Source organism: Schistocerca americana, chromosome 3, assembly GCF_021461395.2.
Source record: "Schistocerca americana isolate TAMUIC-IGC-003095 chromosome 3, iqSchAmer2.1, whole genome shotgun sequence".
Classification (NCBI taxonomy): Eukaryota; Metazoa; Arthropoda; class Insecta; order Orthoptera; family Acrididae; genus Schistocerca; species Schistocerca americana.
The window spans coordinates 474,779,914-474,800,168 of NC_060121.1; the positions used below are offsets into that span (position 1 = coordinate 474,779,914).

Below are 20,255 nucleotides of genomic sequence, written 5' to 3' on the forward strand. Positions count from 1 at the left end.
AGTGAGGCAATCGGGACCAACAGTGCCTTGATGAACATATGGAGAATATGCCACGACGGAACAGGCATGCATCAATGTAAGAAGACGTAGTACTGGTTATTACAGGTACAGCAATCTTTACCACGACCTCTGAAGGTCTCGCTGTAAGGTGGTGCAACCTGCAACGTGTGATATTCATGAGCAATTAAAAGGGAAGAAATGATATTTATGTTGATGTCAATTCCAATTTTATGAACAGGTTCCGGAACTCTGGGAACCGAGGTGATGCAAAACTTTTTTGTGTGTCAATTTTTATTTTATGTATTTAATTTAATTTATGTTCAACAATACAGATGTGTGCTTGTATAATGGCGCTTGCTGCAACCAGAGGTTATACATAAAGTGCTAAAGAAAGTCGTATAGATATGCGTGTTCGAATACAGAATACTTAAGCAGACAGAATACGGCGCTGCGGTCGGTAACGCCTTTGTAATACAACAAGTGTTTGGTGCAATTAATACATCGGTTACTGCTGTTACAATGGCAGGTTATCGAGATGTGAGTTTGAACGTGGTCTTATAGTCGGCGCACGAGCGATGGAACACAGCACCACTGAGGTAGCGATGAAGTGAGGATTTTCCCATACGGCCATTTCACTGGTGTATCGTCAATATTAGAAATTCGGTAACACATCAAATCTCCGACGTCACTGCTGCCGGAAAAAGATCCTGAGAGAACGGGACCAACGACGACTGAAGAGAATCCTTCAACCGACACAAATGCAACCCTTCCGCAAATTGCTGCAGATTTCAGTGCAGGGCCACCAAATAGTGTCAGCGTGCGAACCATTCAACGAAACATCATCGATATGGGCTCTCGGAGCCGAAGGCCCACTCGTGTGCCCTTCATGAGAGCACGACACAAAGTTCTACGCGTCACCTGTGCCTGTGGGTTCGTCCACACCGACAATGGACTGTTGATGACTGGAAACTTGTTGCCTGGTCGGACGAGAATCGTTTTTAACAGTATCGAGTGAATGGGCGTGTACTGGAATGGAGATAATCTCATGAATTCGTGGACCCTCTACATCAGCAAGGGATTGTTCAAGCTACTGGAGGCTCTCTAATGGTGTGGCACGTGTGCATCTGGAGTGATATGGGACACTTGATACGTCTAGATACGACTCTGATAGGTGACGGCCACGTAAGCTTTCTGTCTGATCACCTGCACTGATTCATGTCCATTGTGCATACCAACAGACTTGGCCATTTCCAGCAGGACAATGCAACACCCCATACATCCAGGATTGCTTCATAGTGGAAACACTTCCTCTGACCACCAGACTCCTCAGACATGAACATTACTGAGTATATCTGGGAAGTTGTGGTGTGCTGTTCAGAAGAGATCGGCACCCTATCATATACTTACTGATTTATGGGTAGCCCTGCAGGCTTCATGGTGCCAACTCCGCCCAGACATTAGTCGAATCCATACCAAGACATGTTGCGGCACGTCCGTATGCTCGGTGGGCCCTACATGATATTAGAGAGGTGTAGCAGCTTCTTTGGCTCTTCAGTGTATTTACACCAATAATGAAAAATCAGTGGCAAAATATTTGTTTCCAGGACGACGTTTATTACTGGGCATACCATTATGCAGTCTCTTGAAATCAAGAAAGTTATTCCACATCATACATCGTAATGCGAACAAAGATTTGCAAGTGGAGGGCCAATGAGATGAGTACGAAATCTTTCAAAATTGTACGTTGCGTACCCATGGAGTCAGAAGATTGTTGTTGAGTCATTTAAGAACATCGCAACGTGCGATTCATTTTCTCAGCTACAGTATGTGATCAAAAGTAATCCGACACCTGGCTGAAAATGACTCACAATTTCGTCGCGTCCTCCATCGGTAATGCTGGAATTCAATAGAGTGTTGGATGACCCTTACCCTTGATGAAAGCTTCCACTCTGTCAGGAATACTTTCAACCAGGTGCTGGAAGATTTCTTGGGGAACAGTAGCCCATTCTTCACGGACTGCTGCACTGAAGAGAGGTATTGATGCCGGTTGGTGAGACGTGACACTAAATAGCTCTAAGCACAATGGGACTTAACTTCTGAGGTCATCGGTCCCTAACTAACCTAAGGACATCACACACATCCATGCCCGAGGCAGGATGCGAACCTGCGACCGTAGCGGTCGCGCGGTTCCAGACTGTAGCGCATAGAACCGCACGGCCAATCCGGCCGGCTCCAAAACATCCTAAAGGTGATTTATATGTTTCAGGTCAGGTCTCTGTGCAGGCCAATCCATGTTATTGTCGCGTAACCACCCCGTCAGTAGGAAAAAGGAGAGAAGGAAACGTAGTAGGTGAATATGGATTGGGGGGAAGAAATGAAAGAGGAAGCCGCCTTGTAGAATTTTGCACAGAGCATGACTTAATCATAGCTAACACTTGGTTCAAGAATCATAAAAGAAGGTTGTATACCTGGAAGAATCCTGGAGATACTAAGAGGTATCAGATAGATTATATAATGGTAAGACAGAGATTTAGGAACCAGGTTTTAAATTGTAAGACATTTCCAGGGGCAGATGTGGATTCTGACCACAATCTATTGGTTATGAACTGCAGATTGAAACTGAAGAAACTGCAAAAAGGTGGGAATTTAAGGAGATGGGACCTGGATAAACTGAAAGAACCAGAGGTTGTAGAGAGTTTCAGGGAAAGCATAAGGGAACAATTGACAGGAATGGGCGAAAGAAATACAGTAGAAGAAGAATGGGTAGCTCTGAGGGATGAAGTAGTGAAGGCAGCAGACGATCAAGCAGGTAAAAAGACGAGGGTAATAGAAATCCTTGGGTAACAGAAGAAATATTGAATTTAATTGATGAAAGGAGAAAATATAAAAATGCAGTAAATGAAGCAGGCAAAAAGGAATACAAACGTCTCAAAAATGAGATCGACAGGAAGTGCAAAATGGCTAAGCAGGGGTGGCTAGAGGACAAATGTATGGATGTAGAGGCTTGTCTCACTAGGGGTAAGATAGATACTGCCCACAGGAAAATTAAAGAGACCTTTGGAGAGAAGAGAACCACTTGTATGAATATCAAGAACTCAGATGGCAACCCAGTTCTAAGCAAAGAAGGGAAGGCAGAAAGGAGGAAGGAGTATATAGAGGGTTTGTACAAGGGCGATGTGCTTGAGGACAATATTATGGAAATGGAAGAGGATGTAGATGAAGATGAAATGGGAGATAAGATACTGCGTGAAGAGTTTGACAGAGCACTGAAAGACCTGAGTCGAAACAAGGCCCCGGGAGTAGACAACATTCCATTAGAACTACTGATGGTCTTGGGAGAGCCAGTCATGACAAAACTCTACCATCTGGTGAGCAAGATGTATGAGACAGGCGAAATACCCTCAGACTTCAAGAAGAATATAATAATTCCAATCCCAAAGAAAGCAGGTGTTGACAGATGTGAAAATTACCGAACTATCAGTTTAATAAGTCACAGCTGCAAAATACTAACGCGAATTCTTTACAGACGAATGGAAAAACTGGTAGAAGCGGACCTCGGGGAAGATCAGTTTGGATTCCGTAGAAAGGTTGGAACACGTGAGGCAATACTAACCTTACGACTTATCTTAGAAGAAAGATTAAGAAAAGGCAAACCTACGTTTCTAGCATTTGTAGACTTAGAGAAAGCTTTTGACAATGTTAACTGGAATACTCTCTTTCAAATTCTGAAGGTGGCAGGGGTAAAATACAGGGAGCGAAAGGCTATTTGCAATTTGTACAGAAACCAGATGGCAGTTATAAGAGTCGAGGGGCATGAAAGGGAAGCAGTGGTTGGGAAAGGAGTGAGACAGGGTTGTAGCCTCTCCCCGATGTTATTCAATCTTTATATTGAGCAAGCAGTAAAGGAAACAAAAGAAAAATTCGGAGTAGGTATTAAAATTCGTGGAGAAGAAGTAAAAACTTTGAAGTTCGCCGATGACATTGTAATTCTGTCAGAGGCAGCAAAGGACTTGGAAGAGCAGTTAAACGGAATGGACTGTGTCTTGAAAGGAGGATATAAGATGAACATCAACAAAAGCAAAACGAGGTTAATGGAATGTAGTCAAATTAAAGCTGGTGATGCTGAGGGAATTAGATTAGGAAATGAGACACTTAAAGTAGTAAAGGAGTTTTGCTATTTAGGGAGTAAAATAACTGATGATGGTTGAAGTAGAGAGGATATAAAATGTAGACTGGCAATGGCAAGGAAATAGTTTCTGAAGAAGAGAAATTTGTTAACGTCGAGTATAGATTTGTCAGGAAGTCGTTTCTGAAAGTATTTGTATGGAGTGTAGCCATGTATGGAAGTGAAACATGGACGATAACTAGTTTGGACAAGAAGAGAATAGAAGCTTTCGAAATGTGGTGCTACAGAAGAATGCTGAAGATAAGGTGGGTAGATCACGTAACTAATGAGGAGGTATTGAATAGGATTGGGGAGAAGAGAAGTTTGTGGCACAACTTGACTAGAAGAAGGGATCGGTTGGTAGGACATGTTTTGAGGCATCAAGGGATCACAAATTTAGCATTGGAGGGCAGCGTGGAGGGTAAAAATCGTAGAGGGAGACCAAGAGATGAATACACTAAGCAGATTCAGAAGGATCTAGGTTGCAGTAGGTACTGGGAGATGAAGAAGCTTGCACAGGATAGAGTAGCATGGAGAGCTGCATCAAACCAGTCTCAGGACTGAAGACCACAACAACAACAACAACCACCCCGCCACATTATTAACAGGGACTCGATCGTGTTGAAAGTTGCAATCGCCATCCCCGAATAGCTCTTCAACAGTGGGAAGCAAGAGCGTGCATAAAGCATCAATGTAGGCCTGTGCTGTGATAGTGCCACTAAAAATAACAAGGGGTGCAAGCCCCCTCCATGAAAAACACGACCACACCATAACACCACTGTATCCGAATTTTACTGTTGGCACTACACACGCTGGCTGATGACGTTCACCGGCATTCGCCACACCCACACCCTGCTATCGGATCGCCACACTGTGTGCCATGATTCGTCACTCCACCCAACGTTTTTCCGCTGTTCAGTCGCCCAATGTTTACGCTAATTACACTAAGCGAGGCGTCGTCTGGCATTTACCGGCGTGATGTGTGGCTTATGAGCAGCTGCTCGACAATGAAATCCAAGTTTTCACACCTCCCGCCCAACTATCATAGTACTTGCAGGGGATACTGATGCAGTTTGGGATTCCTGTGTGATGGTCTGGATATATGTCTGCCTATTACACATTACGATCCTCTTCAACTGTCGACAGTCTCTGTCAGTCAACAGACGAGGGCGGCCTGTACGTTTTTGTGCTGTACATGTCCCTTTACGTTTCCACATCGGAAACAGTGAATTTACGGATGTTTCGGAGTGTGGAAATCTCGCGTACAGACGTATGACTCAGTGACACCCAATCACCTGAAGCCCGTGAGTTCCGGGGAGGGCCACATTCTGCTCTGTCACGATGTCTAATGACTACTGAGGTCGCTGATACGGAGTACCTGGTAGTAGGTGGCAGCACAACGCACGTAATATGAAGAACGTATGTTTTGGGGTGTACGGATACTTTTGATCACATAGGGTTTAATTCCAGCGTCTGCATCCTTGTAAAAAATCTTCTCTTTCGTCAGATCATATCGTATTGAACTTTAAACACCTTTCTGCAGTCTTCGCACTACAGCCAACTGTTTGCGATATGCGTCTATCATGATCCTGTGTAATATTGCGAGTGGTTCTACCTCTTTAAAAGCCGGAAAACTGGGTATAAGCTGCACGTACGCCTCTTCTGGACATGTTGTGATATCTTTACCAGTTGGAAAGTTCCACTAATGTTAGACATACTTAACAGCCATCATGTGGAGAAGCCACTTGCTATCTGTAGTAATGGTCTTTTTCTACTCTGAAAATAAACTCGCGGAAAGATGAAATTTAATCAACATATGCATCAAGCGTGGAAGTAATGGAATAAATTCGGTAGCTCTCAGTACAAATTTCAATAGTATACACTTTTGAGCGCATTGTGGCGGGTACATTTTGCCAGTATCATCATTATTTTCCGTGTTTAGTTCACTTATTGATCGAGGGAAAAAATGTTTGTATATGACTGTACCTTATATGATCACATCATAATGCCATAACGTGGGATCTGCTATGGTTCCAACTTTATAGTCGTACAGTTCTTTCGAATAAATGCTCTCTAAATTTGCTCAGCAGGGTTTTGCTAGAAACACATCATTTTTCTTCAATAGAGTCGCTTTTAAGTTCCCCGATCATATCTGCTACTCATTTGCATAGGCTGAGCCGGTTTGTTTCTATCTTAACAGCAGGTCTAAAAATTGTTTTGATATTCATTGTCATACCTACTTGATAAAGGCTCTAAACAATCGAACCACATCTACATGGATGCCTTAGATTTATGTAGACTCCTCCAAAAAAGATTAATAAATACGTTTCTGATATCGCCACAAGTCGCACTGATTTCACTGACAGATTCGCGTTTAGGTCGGAGATTTTCTCCGCTTAGGGAGTGCGTGTCGTGTTGTCCTACTCAACATCATTTCATGCCCATCGACGCTGAAGTCGTCGAGGTGGCGTCAAATCTAAAGAGTTGCACACGGCGAACGGTCTACCCGACGGGGGGCCCTAATCACACGACGTTTACGTTTTGCTGACGTCATCACAGATATCTGAATTAATACTATGACATAACCAAGAATATTTGTGGCAATTTGTAATCTTTCATTGTCATTAACGAATATATTCCTTCTTTTTTGAGTTATCAATCTTCTGACTGGTTTGATGCGGCTCGCCACGAAATCCTCTCCTGTGCCAACCTCTTCATCTCATAGTAGCACTTGCAACCTACGTCCTCAATTATTTGCTTGACGTATTCCAATCTCTATCTGCCTCTGCAGTTTTGCCCTCTACAGTTTCCTCTAGTAACACTAAAGTCATTCCCTGAAGCGTTAACAGATATCCCACCATCCTGTTCCTTGTACTTGTCATCATTGTTTTCCACATATTCCTTTCCTCTCCGATTTTGAGCAGAACCACCTCATTTTTTGCCTCATCAATTCATCTTATTCTCGTCTGTAGCACCACGTCTCAAATGCTTCGAAACTCTTCTGTTCCGGTTTTCCCACAGTCCATGTTTCACAACCATGCAATACTGAGCTCTAAAAGTACATTCTTAGACATTTCTTCCTCAGATTATGGCCCTTCTGGCCAATGCTAATGTGCTGTTAATGTCCTCCTTGCTCCGTGTGTATGTGTGTGTGTGTGTGCTTGAGGTTTACGGGTGCTAAACAGCGTGGTCATCAGCGCCCACCTTGCTCCGTCCGTCATGGGATATTTTGCTGCCCAGGTAGCAGAATTCCTTAACTACATCTACTTCGTGATTGCCAATTTTGATGTTAAATTTCTCAGTGTTCTCATTTCTGCTACGTTTCATTACTATCGTCATTATTCGATTTAATCGCAGTCCATACTCTGTACTCATGAGATCATTTCCCTCCCGCCGGAGGTTTGAGTCCTCCCTCGGGCATTGGTGTGTGAGTTCTTCTTAGCATAAGTCAGTTTAAGTAGTGTGTAAGTCTAGGGACCGATGACCCCAGCAGTTTGGTCCCATAGGAATTCACACACATTTGAACATTTCATGAGACCATTCCATTCAGCACATCTTGTAATTCTAATACATTAACACTGAGGGTACCAATGTCCTTTCATCTTGAATTTTAATTCCACTCCTGAAACATTCTTTTAGTTGTGTCATTGTTTCTCGGTGTATAGATTGAACAGCAGAGGCGAAAGATTCCTGTCTTACACCCTTCTTATATCGAGCACTTCGTTCTTGGTCTTCTGCCGTAATTATTCCTTCTAGGCTCTTGTACATGTTGTATATTCACGTCTTTCCTTATAGCTTACCCCTATTTTCGTAAGGATGTTGAACACCTTGCTTCCTTCTAGACTGTCAATTTCCAGGTCGAAATATTGTATAAACGTTTCTTGACATTTCATTGGTCTTTCTTCGACTATCAACTGAAACGTCTGGAGTTGCCTCTCTGGTGCCTTTATCTTTCCTAAAGCCGAACTGATGGTCATCTAAAACATCCTCAATTTTCTTTTCAATTCTTCTGTATATTATTCTCGACAGCAACTTGTACGCATGAGCTGTTAAGCTAATTATGCGACAATTTTTCGCACTAATTAGCTTTTGGAGCCTTCTGAATTATGTGGATATTGACTGAAAGTTAGTAAGTGTTCTGGGCCCATAACCCAGAGGTGCGTGGCTCGAAACAACACGCTGTTACAATTGAAACGAGTGTAGGTACCCTAAATCAGCTTAATACGCCGTTAAACAGTTGGTCTGGGCCAGGACGCAAGAAAGCTGTGTTCACATTTGAAAACATACATAATCTATTATGAAAATAAAAGTCAACATCTAATGTGGTCAGTTTAATAGTTTTAAAAGCAAGTAAGGAATTAAACAACTTGTCGAATATTAACAAAAAAATGGGATCAGCAATTGACGTTAGCAAAAGGGCTTTTAAACCGTTCAGAAACTAAGCAATTTGTCACATAACCAAAATCTTAACAATTAAAATTTTTTTAATTGACTTTTAAATATAATGTCTGAAGTGGCTGCAGCAGATTTGTTAACAACAGTAGTAACATCAGCAATGTGTTGCATCCGTTAGTGTCATACGTTCAGAACCGAGAGAAGTTATACAGATTCAATTCAGCCTAACGGCAAGCGGGATAAACACGATGGGCAGGAAGGCCTGTGCGAACGCGCCACCCACGGGTGTGCTGATGAATGGGACACGTCCCGTCCAACTTGAACTACAAGACTAAAAACTACCTTAGCAAACTAGTAACAGTATACTGATTCACAAGGGACGGCACATATTTCGTTATATCCACCCGATCAGTGAATATTGTAACAAGCAACAAAGCACTAACTAACTGGTTAGCACTCTGATTACGGTCTGAGAAAACCAATTAAGCTTACATGCCCCCACAATAAATTGGCAAACAGTTACCTGTACTAATTATGCAGCAGGACGGTCATTACACACTATTTCTAAATGGAAGTACATTAAAACTTATAATAATTTTACAGAAGACGCTAGCCTTAAGTAACTAATCAGGCAGCTCATGCTAACGCACACAACACTATTTAAAGTAGCAGCGCTAACGCAGACCACACTATTTTAAGTATCTGAGCAACCGAATCTTATATATCAAACTTCGTTTACCAGGTTGCTTGTAACACCTACAGTAGAACTGTACATCCTTCTTTTAGCATAATTTACCATAGAAAATATCAGTGACGGTCAACTAAAAATCCCAACAAAATGTTTTACAAATACTCAATTAAACTGATTACAGTAAAATGACACTCTGATTATATTAGACTAGCCCCATTAAAATGTCTTTTAAAAAAAATTATTACATTAAAATGCACTCTGATTAATTTAGACTTCAGTGAATTTAAGAGGAAAAACAACAGACAGTTCAATCCTCAAAATGGTCCACGGTAGGACAATCGAAAGCCAATTTAAACAGGCACTTCTGATTAATGTACCTCCACTAGCTATGTAACACATACCATGCAACTTCCACATATTTCAAAAACAGTTGCGACTATTCTCTGTAATGAAACAGAGTCGCTTCCATTAAGTTAAGCTTCAGTTCTTTCGGAATGAGCGCCCACAAACAGCAAACACAGCAGACCTTCCGTGAGCGAGAAACTAGTCGCAACGCTACGACTTTAACAAACCAAGGCGCAGAAATCAGCCGCGCGTGATAGCTGCGCCGTCTGAGGGGCCTTGCAACGGTTCACGCAGCTCCCCACCATCGGAGGTTTGAGTCTTCCCTCGAGCATGGGTGTGTGTGTGGGTGTGTGTTGTTCTCGTTATGGTAGGTTAATTTAAGTTACATTAAGTAGTGTGTAAGCTTAGGGACCGATGACATTAGCAGTTTGGTCACATAGGAACTAACTACCTACCACCACCGCAGAAAGAACCTACCAAAATATTAGATGAATCGGTAGCGAAACGGACTCAAAATCTCCACGCATTCGGTACAGGCAAATTCCCAGAGTACCATCGCCACCACACCTAACTAAAAATACCGTTTTCGCACGATGAGGTATGTTTTGTGCAAAAGGCGTTTACTGTCAGCTCCAGACACCATAGGTAAACAGGTCTCACGCCCTGCAAGTGCCACTTGCACTTCGACCCGCCAATTCTGTCAAACTTCGTGCGGTCCTAAGCCGCTTTCGTGGAGGACTACCGTGATCTAGCGATCGACTGATCGATGCGAGCCGGCACGTTTCAAAAGCAGCTGCATATAGTCTTCTGGCAGACCCTACAAGAATGGTTTGTGCATCAGGGAGTTGTTCACTTTTTAAATTCTGGGAGGGTACATGCCTGGAAGAGTCGATCAGCGTGTCACTGCGTCCCACACACGTCTCGCGAACTGACCACAACGAGAAAACTCATGAAATTAGAGCTAATATGTATCTGCCGAAGATTTCCGGCATAAGAAGTCAGCCTCATTCTGCCAACGGTCTTGTCAAAGAGGGCGGAGGAGCGGATAGAGGTTCTGCGCACTCTTTTGTCCTAGGGGTGGGAAATTGCCCCTAAAGGTGGAAGAATCAGCAATGATCAACGACATGAGGATGCAGAAGGCAATGGAAACCACTGCATTAAAGACACGTAACGCGTATCCACAGGACATGTGGCCTGTAATTGAAGAAGTGTCATGATGATCTCTCAATTGCCAAAAGATTCCGAAATAGTCCCCCATTCGGATCTCCGGGAGGGGACTGCCAAGGGGGAGGTTACCATGAGAAAAAGATTGAATAATCAACGAAAGGATAACGTTCTACGAGTCGGAGCGTGGAATGTCAGAAGCTTGAACGTGGTAGGGAAACTAGAAAATCTGAAAATGGAAATGCAAAGGCTCAATCTAGATATAGTAGGGGTCAGTGAAGTGAAGTGGAAGGAAGACAAGGATTTCTGGTCAGTTGAGTATCGGGTAATATCAACAGCAGCAGAAAATGGTATAACAGATGTAGGATTCGTTATGAATAGGAAGGTAGGGCAGATTGTGTTACTGTGAACAGTTCAGTGACCGGGTTGTTCTAATCAGAATCGACAGCAGACCAACACCGACAACGATAGTTCAGGTATACATGCCGACGTCGCAAGTTGAAGATGAACAGATAGAGAAAGCGTATGAGGATAATGAAAGGGTAATGCAGTATGTAAAGGGGGACGAAAATGTAATAGTCATGGGTGACTGGAATGCCGTTGCAGGGGAAGGAGTAGAAGAAAAGGTTACAGGAGAATATGGGCTTGGGACGAGGAATGCAATAGGAGAAAGACTAATCGAGTTCTGTAACAAGATTCAGCTAGTAATAGCGAATTCCCTGTTCAAGAATCACAAGAGGAGGAGGTATACTTGGAAAAGGCCGGGAGATACGGGAAGATTTCAATTAGATTACATCATGGTCAGACAGAGATTCCAAAATCAGATACTGGATTGTAAGGCGTACCCAGGAGCAGATATAGACTCAGATCACAATATAGTAGCGATGAAGAGTAGGCTGAAGTTCAAGACATTAGTCAGGAAGAATCAATACGCAAAGAAGTGGGATACGGAAGTACTAAGGAATGGCCAGACACGGTTGAAGTTCTCTAACGCTATAGATACAGCAATAAGGAATAGCGCAGTAGGCAGTACAGTTGAAGAGGAATGGACATATCTAAAAAGTGCCATCACAGAAGTTGGGAAGGAAAACATAGGTACAAAGAAGGCAGCTGCGAAGAAACCATGGGTAACAGAAGTAATACTTCGGTTGATTGATGAAAGGAGGAAGTACAAACATGTTCCGGGAAAATCAGGAATACAGAAATACAAGTCGCTGAGGAATGAAATAAATAGGAAGTGCAGGGAAGCTAAGAAGAAATGGCTGCAGGAAAAATGTGAAGTCATCGAAAAAGATATGATTGTCGGAAGGACAGACTCAGCATACAGGAAATTCAAAACAACCTTTGATGACATTAAAAGCAACGGTGGTAACATTAAGAGTGCAACGGGAATTCCACTGTTAAATGCAGAGGAGAGAGCAGATAGGTGGAAAGAATACATTGAAAGCCTCTATGATGGTGAAGATTTGTCTGATGTGATAGAAGAAGAAACAGGAGTCGATTTAGAAGAGATAGGGGATCCAGTATTAGAATCGGAATTTAAAAGACCTTTGGAGGACTTACGGTCAAATAAGGCAGAAGGGATGGATAAAATTCTATCAGAATTTCTAAAATCATTGGGGGGAGTGGCAACAAAACGACTATTCACATTGGTGTGTACAATATATGAGTCTGGCGACATACCATCTGACTTTCGGAAAAGCATCATCCACACAATTCCGAAGACGTCAAGAGCTGACAAGTGCGAGATTTATCGCACAATCAGCTTAACAGCTCATGCATCGAAGCTGCTTACAAGAATAGTATACAGAAGAATGGAAATGAAAATTGAGAATGCGCTAGGTGACGATCAGTTTGGCTTTAGAAAAAGCAAAGGGACGAGAGAAGCAATTCTGACGTTACGGCTAATAATTGAAGCAAGGCTAAAGAAAAATCAAGACACTTTCATAGGATTTGTCGACCTGGAAAAATCATTCGACAATATAAAATGGTGCAAGCTGTTCGAGATTCTGAAAAATGTAGGGGTAAGCTATAGGGAGAGACGGGTCATATACAGTATGTACAACAACCAAGAGGGAATAATAAGAGTGGACGATCAAGAACGAAGTGCTCGTATTACGAAGGGTGTAAGACAACGCTGTAGCCTTTCGCCCCTACTCTTCAATCTGTACATCGAGGAAGCAATGATGGAAATAAAAGAAAGGTTCAGGAGTGGAATTTAAATACAAGGTGAAAGGATATCAATGATACGATTCGCTGATGACATTGCTGTCCTGAGTGAAAGTGAAGAAGAATTAAATGATCTGCTGAATGGAATGAACAGTCTAATGAGTATGCAGTATGGTTTGAGATTTCTGAGGATGTTCGTCTGGAGTACAGCATTGTATGGTAGTGAAACATGGACTGTGGGAAATCCGGAACAGAAGAGAATCGAAGCATTTGAGATGTGGTGCTGTAGACGAATGTTGGAAATTAGGTAGACTGACAAGGTAAGGAATGAGGAGGTTCTACGCAGAATCGGAGAGGAAAGGAATATGTGGAAAACACTGATAAGGAGAAGGGACACGATGATAGGACATCTGCTAGGACATGAGGGAATGACTTCCATGGTACTAGAGGGAGCTGTAGAGGGCAAAAACTGTAGAGGAAGACAGAGATTGGAATACGTCAAGCAAATAATTGAGCAAATAATTGAGGACGTAGGTTGCAAGTGCTACTCTGAGATGAAGAGGTTAGCACAGGAAAGGAATTCGTGGCGGGCCGCATCAAACCAGTCAGTAGACTGATGACAAAAAAAAAAAAAAAAAAAAAAAAAAAAAAAAAAAAAAAAAAAAAAAAAAAAAATTATCTGCCAAAATCGATCGTCTCAGGTGGCATATACAAATGGAGCCAGCAAGTGGCGAACAGATAATGGTACCAAACATTCTCTGTTGCTTGCTGAAATTAGGAACATATATTTTTATTCTGTTCATCCCTAACTGCCCTGTAAGCTGTTGTTGAGCAAATGTGTTTTGCAGAAAAGTGCCTTCAAATGGTTCAAATGGCTCTGAGAACTATGGGACTTAACTACTGAGGTCATCAGTCGCCTAGAACTTAGAACTACTTAAACCTAACTAACCTAAGGACATCACCCACATCCATGCCCGAGACAGGATTCGAACCTGCGACCGTAGCGGTCGCGCGGTTCCAGACTGTAGCGCCTAGAACCACACGTCCACCCCGGCCAGCGAAAAGTGCGTTCTCATGTTACATTGCTTTACAACAAATGTAATACACTCTCCAACAAGCAAACTAATTTAGGTTTGTAGATGATAAGGAAATAATATTCCGTCAGTTTCTCCTGGAAGTGGTGACATACAGCAACTAATTTTCGCAATGCCAGACATCTTGCGACTACATTCAGTAAAGACGGACGGAGACACTTGGACATACTAACGAACAGATGTCCAGTTTGTTAAGAGAACAGTCATTAATTTTCGTGCCATTGTCATCTACTAATTATGTTCGCGGTCGATCAATGTGTAGCACAGACGCAGATAATGAGCAGTAAACAACGTGCTTGTGTTTTACCAGTATTGATCCAGAGACGGAAATACATCTTCCTGCACCCCTCTGGGGAAGTGAGCAGTTTTCCCCACTCTTCGCACGCACATGAACACATTACCACACTCAGAGTGGAAACGTGTTTCTCTTGTTTAGATCCAGGGCGGCGAAAAGGCATTGTTCACAGCGAAGCAAAGAAAATTATTACTGGTCCGCGTCATGAGCTGCAAATGCAAGACCATCGGCTGATGTATCCGAAAATGAGCCCCGGGCGAAGTGCAATGCATGCGCCTCCCCTCTGTCTGCCACCAGATTTTCAGCAGCCCGGCCGACCTGTGTGGCCGAGTGGTTGTAGGCGCTTCAGTCTGGAACCGAGCGACCACTGCGGTCGCAGGTTCGAATCCTGCCACGGGCATGGATGTGTGTGTTCTCCTTAGCGTAGTTAGGTTTAAGTATTTCTAAGTTCTAGGGGACTGATGACCTCCGATGTTAAGTCCCATAGTGCTCAGAACCATTTGAACGATTTTTCATCAGGCCGGACTGAATGCAACCTCGTATTGATCTGGCCCCTGCCTTTAGTTAGCCACACATGCTCTTGCGTTTCGGATCCGCTGATGTGGTTTTTTATATTTTAATATCGCGGTTGTGGATAACAGACCTGTGGCTGCAGATAAAGAACGGTCGGATGAAGTACGGATCCAGATAACATTGCTCACAACCATGCAGACACATACAAAGGGCGATCAATGAGTAATGCTACACACCTTTTTCTCGGAAATTGCGGTTGAAAGAAGATGTGGGACATCGTGGAATATTTGCGCTTCAGCCCCTATAGTTCCACGGAATTCCGATAGTTGGTGGCGCTGTACGCAGCCTCCAAAATGGCATCGGTAATGGGGGTGCGCTCCAGTCAGAAAGCTGTCAATGAGTTTCTTCTGTAGAAACCAGGGCATTGCGGATATTTGTAGACGTTTTCAGAATGGCTACAGGGGCGTGGCAGTGAATAAATTCACTGTGAGACATTGGGCGAGAAGTTTGTTATCAAAGCAACAAGGTCGGGCAAACTTGTTCAGTCTCTCACCTGCCGGCCGGCCGCAAACAGCTGTGACTCCTACAATGAGGGAACGTGCGGACACTCTCATTCGACGTGATCAACGGATCACTATCAGACGCCTTCGCTGCTCAATTGGACGTCTTTCTTGGTAGTGCTGACACTCTCGTCCACCATCTGGGGTACTCAGAGCTGTTTGTCTGCCGGGTTCCTCGTTGCCTAACTAAGACTATAAACAGCAACGAAGGACCATAGGTACGTAATTGATCGTCCATTACGAGGGTGATCGTGCCATTTCTTGTTGAACATTGTCACAGACGACGACACGTGGGTTCATCACTTAGAACCAGAACAAAACGGCAATTCACAGGGTGGCGACACGGCACATCTCCTCTGAAAAAAAAGTTGAAAACTACACCCTAAGTAAAGGGCTGTTCTGTGTGATGTCCTCTCTCATGGTACAACGAGTAACCCTCGAGTGTACTGCGCTACTCTCAGGAAATATATTTTTGTCGCCACTAAAAATGCAAAGGAACGTCTCCTTCTCCACGAAAACACAAGGCCTCACCCACGCCTGCACACACGAGAGGAGTTCACAAACTTCATTGGAATGATTTTCCTCAATCACCCTACAAACAAGATCGCGCACCCTCCGACTTCCATATGTTGGGACCAATGAAGGATGTACTCCAGCCGGCCGCGGTGGTCTAGCGGTTCTAGGCGCTCAGTCCGGAACTGCGCGACTGCTACGGTCGCAGGTTCGAATCCTGCCTCGGGCATGGATGTGTGTGATGTCCTTAGGTTAGTTAGGTTTAAGTAGTTCTAAGTTCTAGGGGACTGATGACCTCAGATGTTAAGTCCCATAGTGCTCAGAGCCATTTCTTTGATGTACTCCACGGGAAGCAGTAAATGAATGATGGGTAGGTTATTTAAGGAGCAAGACTTTGCTTACAACCTTGACCGGTAACGTGGTACTATTGTGGGCGTACAGGATGTCTCAGTAAGCCGGCAGTGGTGGCCGAGCTGTTCTGGGCGCTACATTCTTGAACCGCGCGCCGCTACGGTCGCAGGTTGGAATCCTGCCTCGGGCATAAATGTGTGTGATGTCCTTAGGTTAGTTAGGTTTAAGTAGTTCTAACTTCTAGGGGACTGATGACCTCTGAAGTTAAGTCCCATAGTGCTCAGAGCCTCGCAGTAAGGACGTCGCATTGAACTGTGATTATGTTTTAAAATAGAGTTTTTCAGTGAAAAGTGTGAGGAATATTATGGTACATTAGGTTCCTGTATAAAAGCATCCTGCTTTCAGAAAAAAAGTTTAATTACTTATCGAATACCCCTCGTAACTCTCGAAATTTCAAGGGCAGATTTTAAGAAACAGGACGGACGGTGCAGGTTGCTCCCTACACCTTGGGTGATGTAACTGCTTAGTGGCTTCGACAGGCGGCTGGTCCGGACTGGTCTGCGAGTTTACGGCTGGCGGACCTCGAGAGAGGAGCGGTTCCCGGGCGACACGTCTGCGCCGCATAGCAATGCGGGCACGCGCCCCGCCCGCCCAGCCGCCCGTTATGCAAACGTTTGCCGATCTGGGCCGCAGTTTGCCCGCTCAAATAGTGCGTGTTTGTCACCCGGCAGCTGCAAAGCGCTCCGCAAGTCTCCTCCGGATTGGCTTCATGCAGTCTCTAAACCACAAACTCCGCGCCCGTGGACGCAACGTGAGATGAAGAATGGCTGCTGCCAGTTACTTTCGTCCTGGAGATTCCGAAACTGTCGTTGAAGTGGAAGCAGTATGAGAACTGGCAAGCTCTACTGCTGCCGATTCTTAGTATAACGTCATCTCAGCTGGTATGTAAAGCTTAAATATGAGAATGTTTTACCAAAAAGTGATGGAAGAGTCTATAAATTTAGAAAACTAAAAATCAACTATGGAACTTTTTACTTGATAATTAAAAATTGACGACTGTTGATGAACCAATGCATTGCTTACAGCCTTGCATCCCACTATGTAGCGCATTTATGCATGAGTGGTGGGAAGAAGTATGTGTTAATAAATTAAACAAACCCCCGTAGGAAGCATTAATCTTCACTGTGCACGGATCTGAAAAAAGTCATGGGATGCCGTCTACTTTTGCTCGGCGTATTGCAGCAACAGACATGGCGTGGACTCAACAATCTGTTGGAAGACCCTGCAGAAATACTGAGTCATGCTGCTGTCAATAATTTGGGATTTTGCGGGCGAACTGATCTCTCAATTATTTTTCATAAATCTTCGATGCTTTCATGTCAGGAGATCTCGGTGGTCAACTCACTCTCTCGAAATATCCTGAAAGTTCTTCACACCAGTCGCGAACAATTACGCTGCGGTGGCATGGCGTTCTCACCCGCAAAATTCATTCTTCATTTGCAAACATTAAGTCCATGAATGGCTGCAAATTGTCCCCAAGTAGCCGAATGTAAGTATCTCCAATTAACGATCGGTCCAGTTTGACCAGGAGATCCAGCTCATTTCATATAAACTACGGAGCTTGGACAGTGCTTTGGTGGTTGGTTCTGAGCACTATGGGACTTAACATCTATGGTCATCAGTCCCCTAGAACTTAGAACTACTTAAACCTAACTAACCTAAGGACATCACACAACACCCAGCCATCACGAGGCAGAGAAAATCCCTGACCCCGCCGGGAATCGAACCTGGGAACGACAGTGCTTTGTTGACAAATGCAGTACATGGCTTCATGAATTCTGTGCCACACTTGAGTCCTACCATGAGGTCTTACGACTTAAATGGGGATCATCTGATCAGGCCATGGTTTTCCAGTCGTCTGTTGTCCAACCGATACGATTACGAGACCAGGAAAAGCGCTGCAGGTCACGTCGTGCTGTTAGCAAAGGCACTCGCGTCAGTCGTCCCTGGCACACTTTTTACACTGTGGGTCTCGGGATATTGAAGACCTAACCATTAAGGAAACGGAATATTCTATGGCTCTACCTTCAACTACCAGTCTGCTATCAGAGTCTGTTAATTCCGGCCGTACGGTCATAATCACCTTTTCAAACGAATGATATGACAGCTCCACCAGTGCGCTGTCCTTTTATGCCTTGTGTACACGGTCCTGCCGCCATGTGTATGTGTACATATCGGTGTCCTATGAGTTTTGTCACCTCAGTATAAATGTAGAAACCATGTATTTTTGTTGGAATTCTGTTAGACTGTTGTGTGTCAGTCACAGATTCATTCAACTGTAGCACGCAGAACGTAAATTCACGGCATGTTTAATGCACGTATCTTGGCGCAGTGACTTGGAAGATTGTGCATTATAGTTGTTCACATGAAACTGATTAATTTTAGGTTTGTTAGCGGTAGATTCGATCAACATGTGAGTAGTACGGATATGCTTCGTCAACTCAAATGTGAATCCTTGGAGGGAAGACGACTTTCTTTTCGCGAAATATGAGTGGCGTTCAAAAATAAATGAGCCCGAGGCAAAATTACAGAAACCAGTACCTGTATGTTACAAGTATTGACCCAGATTGTTGAGACACTTGTCCCAATGTGACACAAGGCTCTGAATTGCTGTCTCATGAAATTCCCGGGCATGCGATATTAACCAGATCTGCGGGTACAGATGGGCGTTGTCGTCCACACGAGTGCAGGAAAGGTTATGCTGAATTTCTTCTTTGACCAAGATTGCCCCTTCTGATTCAGTTCCTGCACCACGGGACAACAGTGAATGCCCAGCGCTACTCGCGAACCTTGACCACCCTTCGAAAAGCGATCAAATCAAAACGACCAGGCAATTACACCTGTGTGGTCATTCTGCTCCGCGACAATGCAAAGCCTCATACGGCGAATACAGTCGCGGCAATTCTGCAGAAATTCAAATCGGAGTTTCTCGGTCATCCTCCAAACAGTCCAGACCTCTCTCCCTGCGATCACGCCATTTTTGGTCGCCTTAAAAAGGCTCTGAGGGGCCAAACGATTCACCTCGGACGACGACGTCCAGCTGTAGGTGCGGAACTGGTTAACGTCGCAGTCCGGGGAATTTTATGAGACAGCCATTCACAGCCTTATGTCAAAGAGGGACAAGTGTCTCAACAGTCAATAGTTCTAACATACAGGTACTATTTTCTGTAATTACGCCTCCAGCTCGTTTCTTTCTGAACGCCCCTTACGCTTCTGAGAAAATTTACTGAATTTTGAAGCTGATTGCACAAAGGTTTTACTGCTGGAACGTACATTTCGCTTAAGGACTACACTTATAAGTGACATTAGCGCACGCACGGTGGCTTATATACAGACGTCCTTCCCTCGTTCCGTTTACGAGTGGAACAGGAAAGGAAATGATGAGCAACACACGGTGGCTGGAGGAGTATGTATATGCATGTAAATGTAGAAGCACGTATTCTACGAGCAAGTTAACATAATATTGTCCACACTTGGCTAAATTTTGAACATGACATTTAAAGAAACTCTTATTTGTGCTCTGTGCACCACAGATAGCTGCTGATAAAGTAAATCTTTATTCTCCACATGAAACAGCTAACTTCGGTCTGTGAAATATGAAAGACAAGAAACGTTCACACATTCTAGTGATGGGTGGCATTTTAGAGCGATTTTAAGTACATTTTCAGTTGACAGATATTTGGTAGATTCGATACCTGCAAAGAGAAACTATTTCATTTATCCTTATGAACTGGTTCATGTTCATTTGACATCGTAGCATCAAATTCAAGAGGTGTTTCTTTGTTTCGACTCCTCATTCAACGAAGCAGGGACTAAAGTAATATAAGGGGCAGTCAATGGAAAAGCCAGATTGTATATCGTACATGACGCGGACTTTGTTAAGACAGGTAGGTTTATCTATAGAAGCGCTCTCTATTGGGAAAGCAACAGCACGAACGAT

The 20,255-nt window shown here is 43.7% G+C and overlaps 1 non-coding gene across 1 annotated transcript; it reads left to right on the plus strand.

Annotated features, from left to right (window-relative positions):
* The first annotated feature begins 14,634 nt into the window (after positions 1–14,634).
* Trnas-gga lies at positions 14,635–14,718 on the plus strand. Its single transcript is given in 2 exon segments — positions 14,635–14,674; positions 14,684–14,718. It is a non-coding gene; the product is annotated as a tRNA-Ser (tRNA).
* The last annotated feature ends 5,537 nt before the right edge of the window (positions 14,719–20,255 follow it).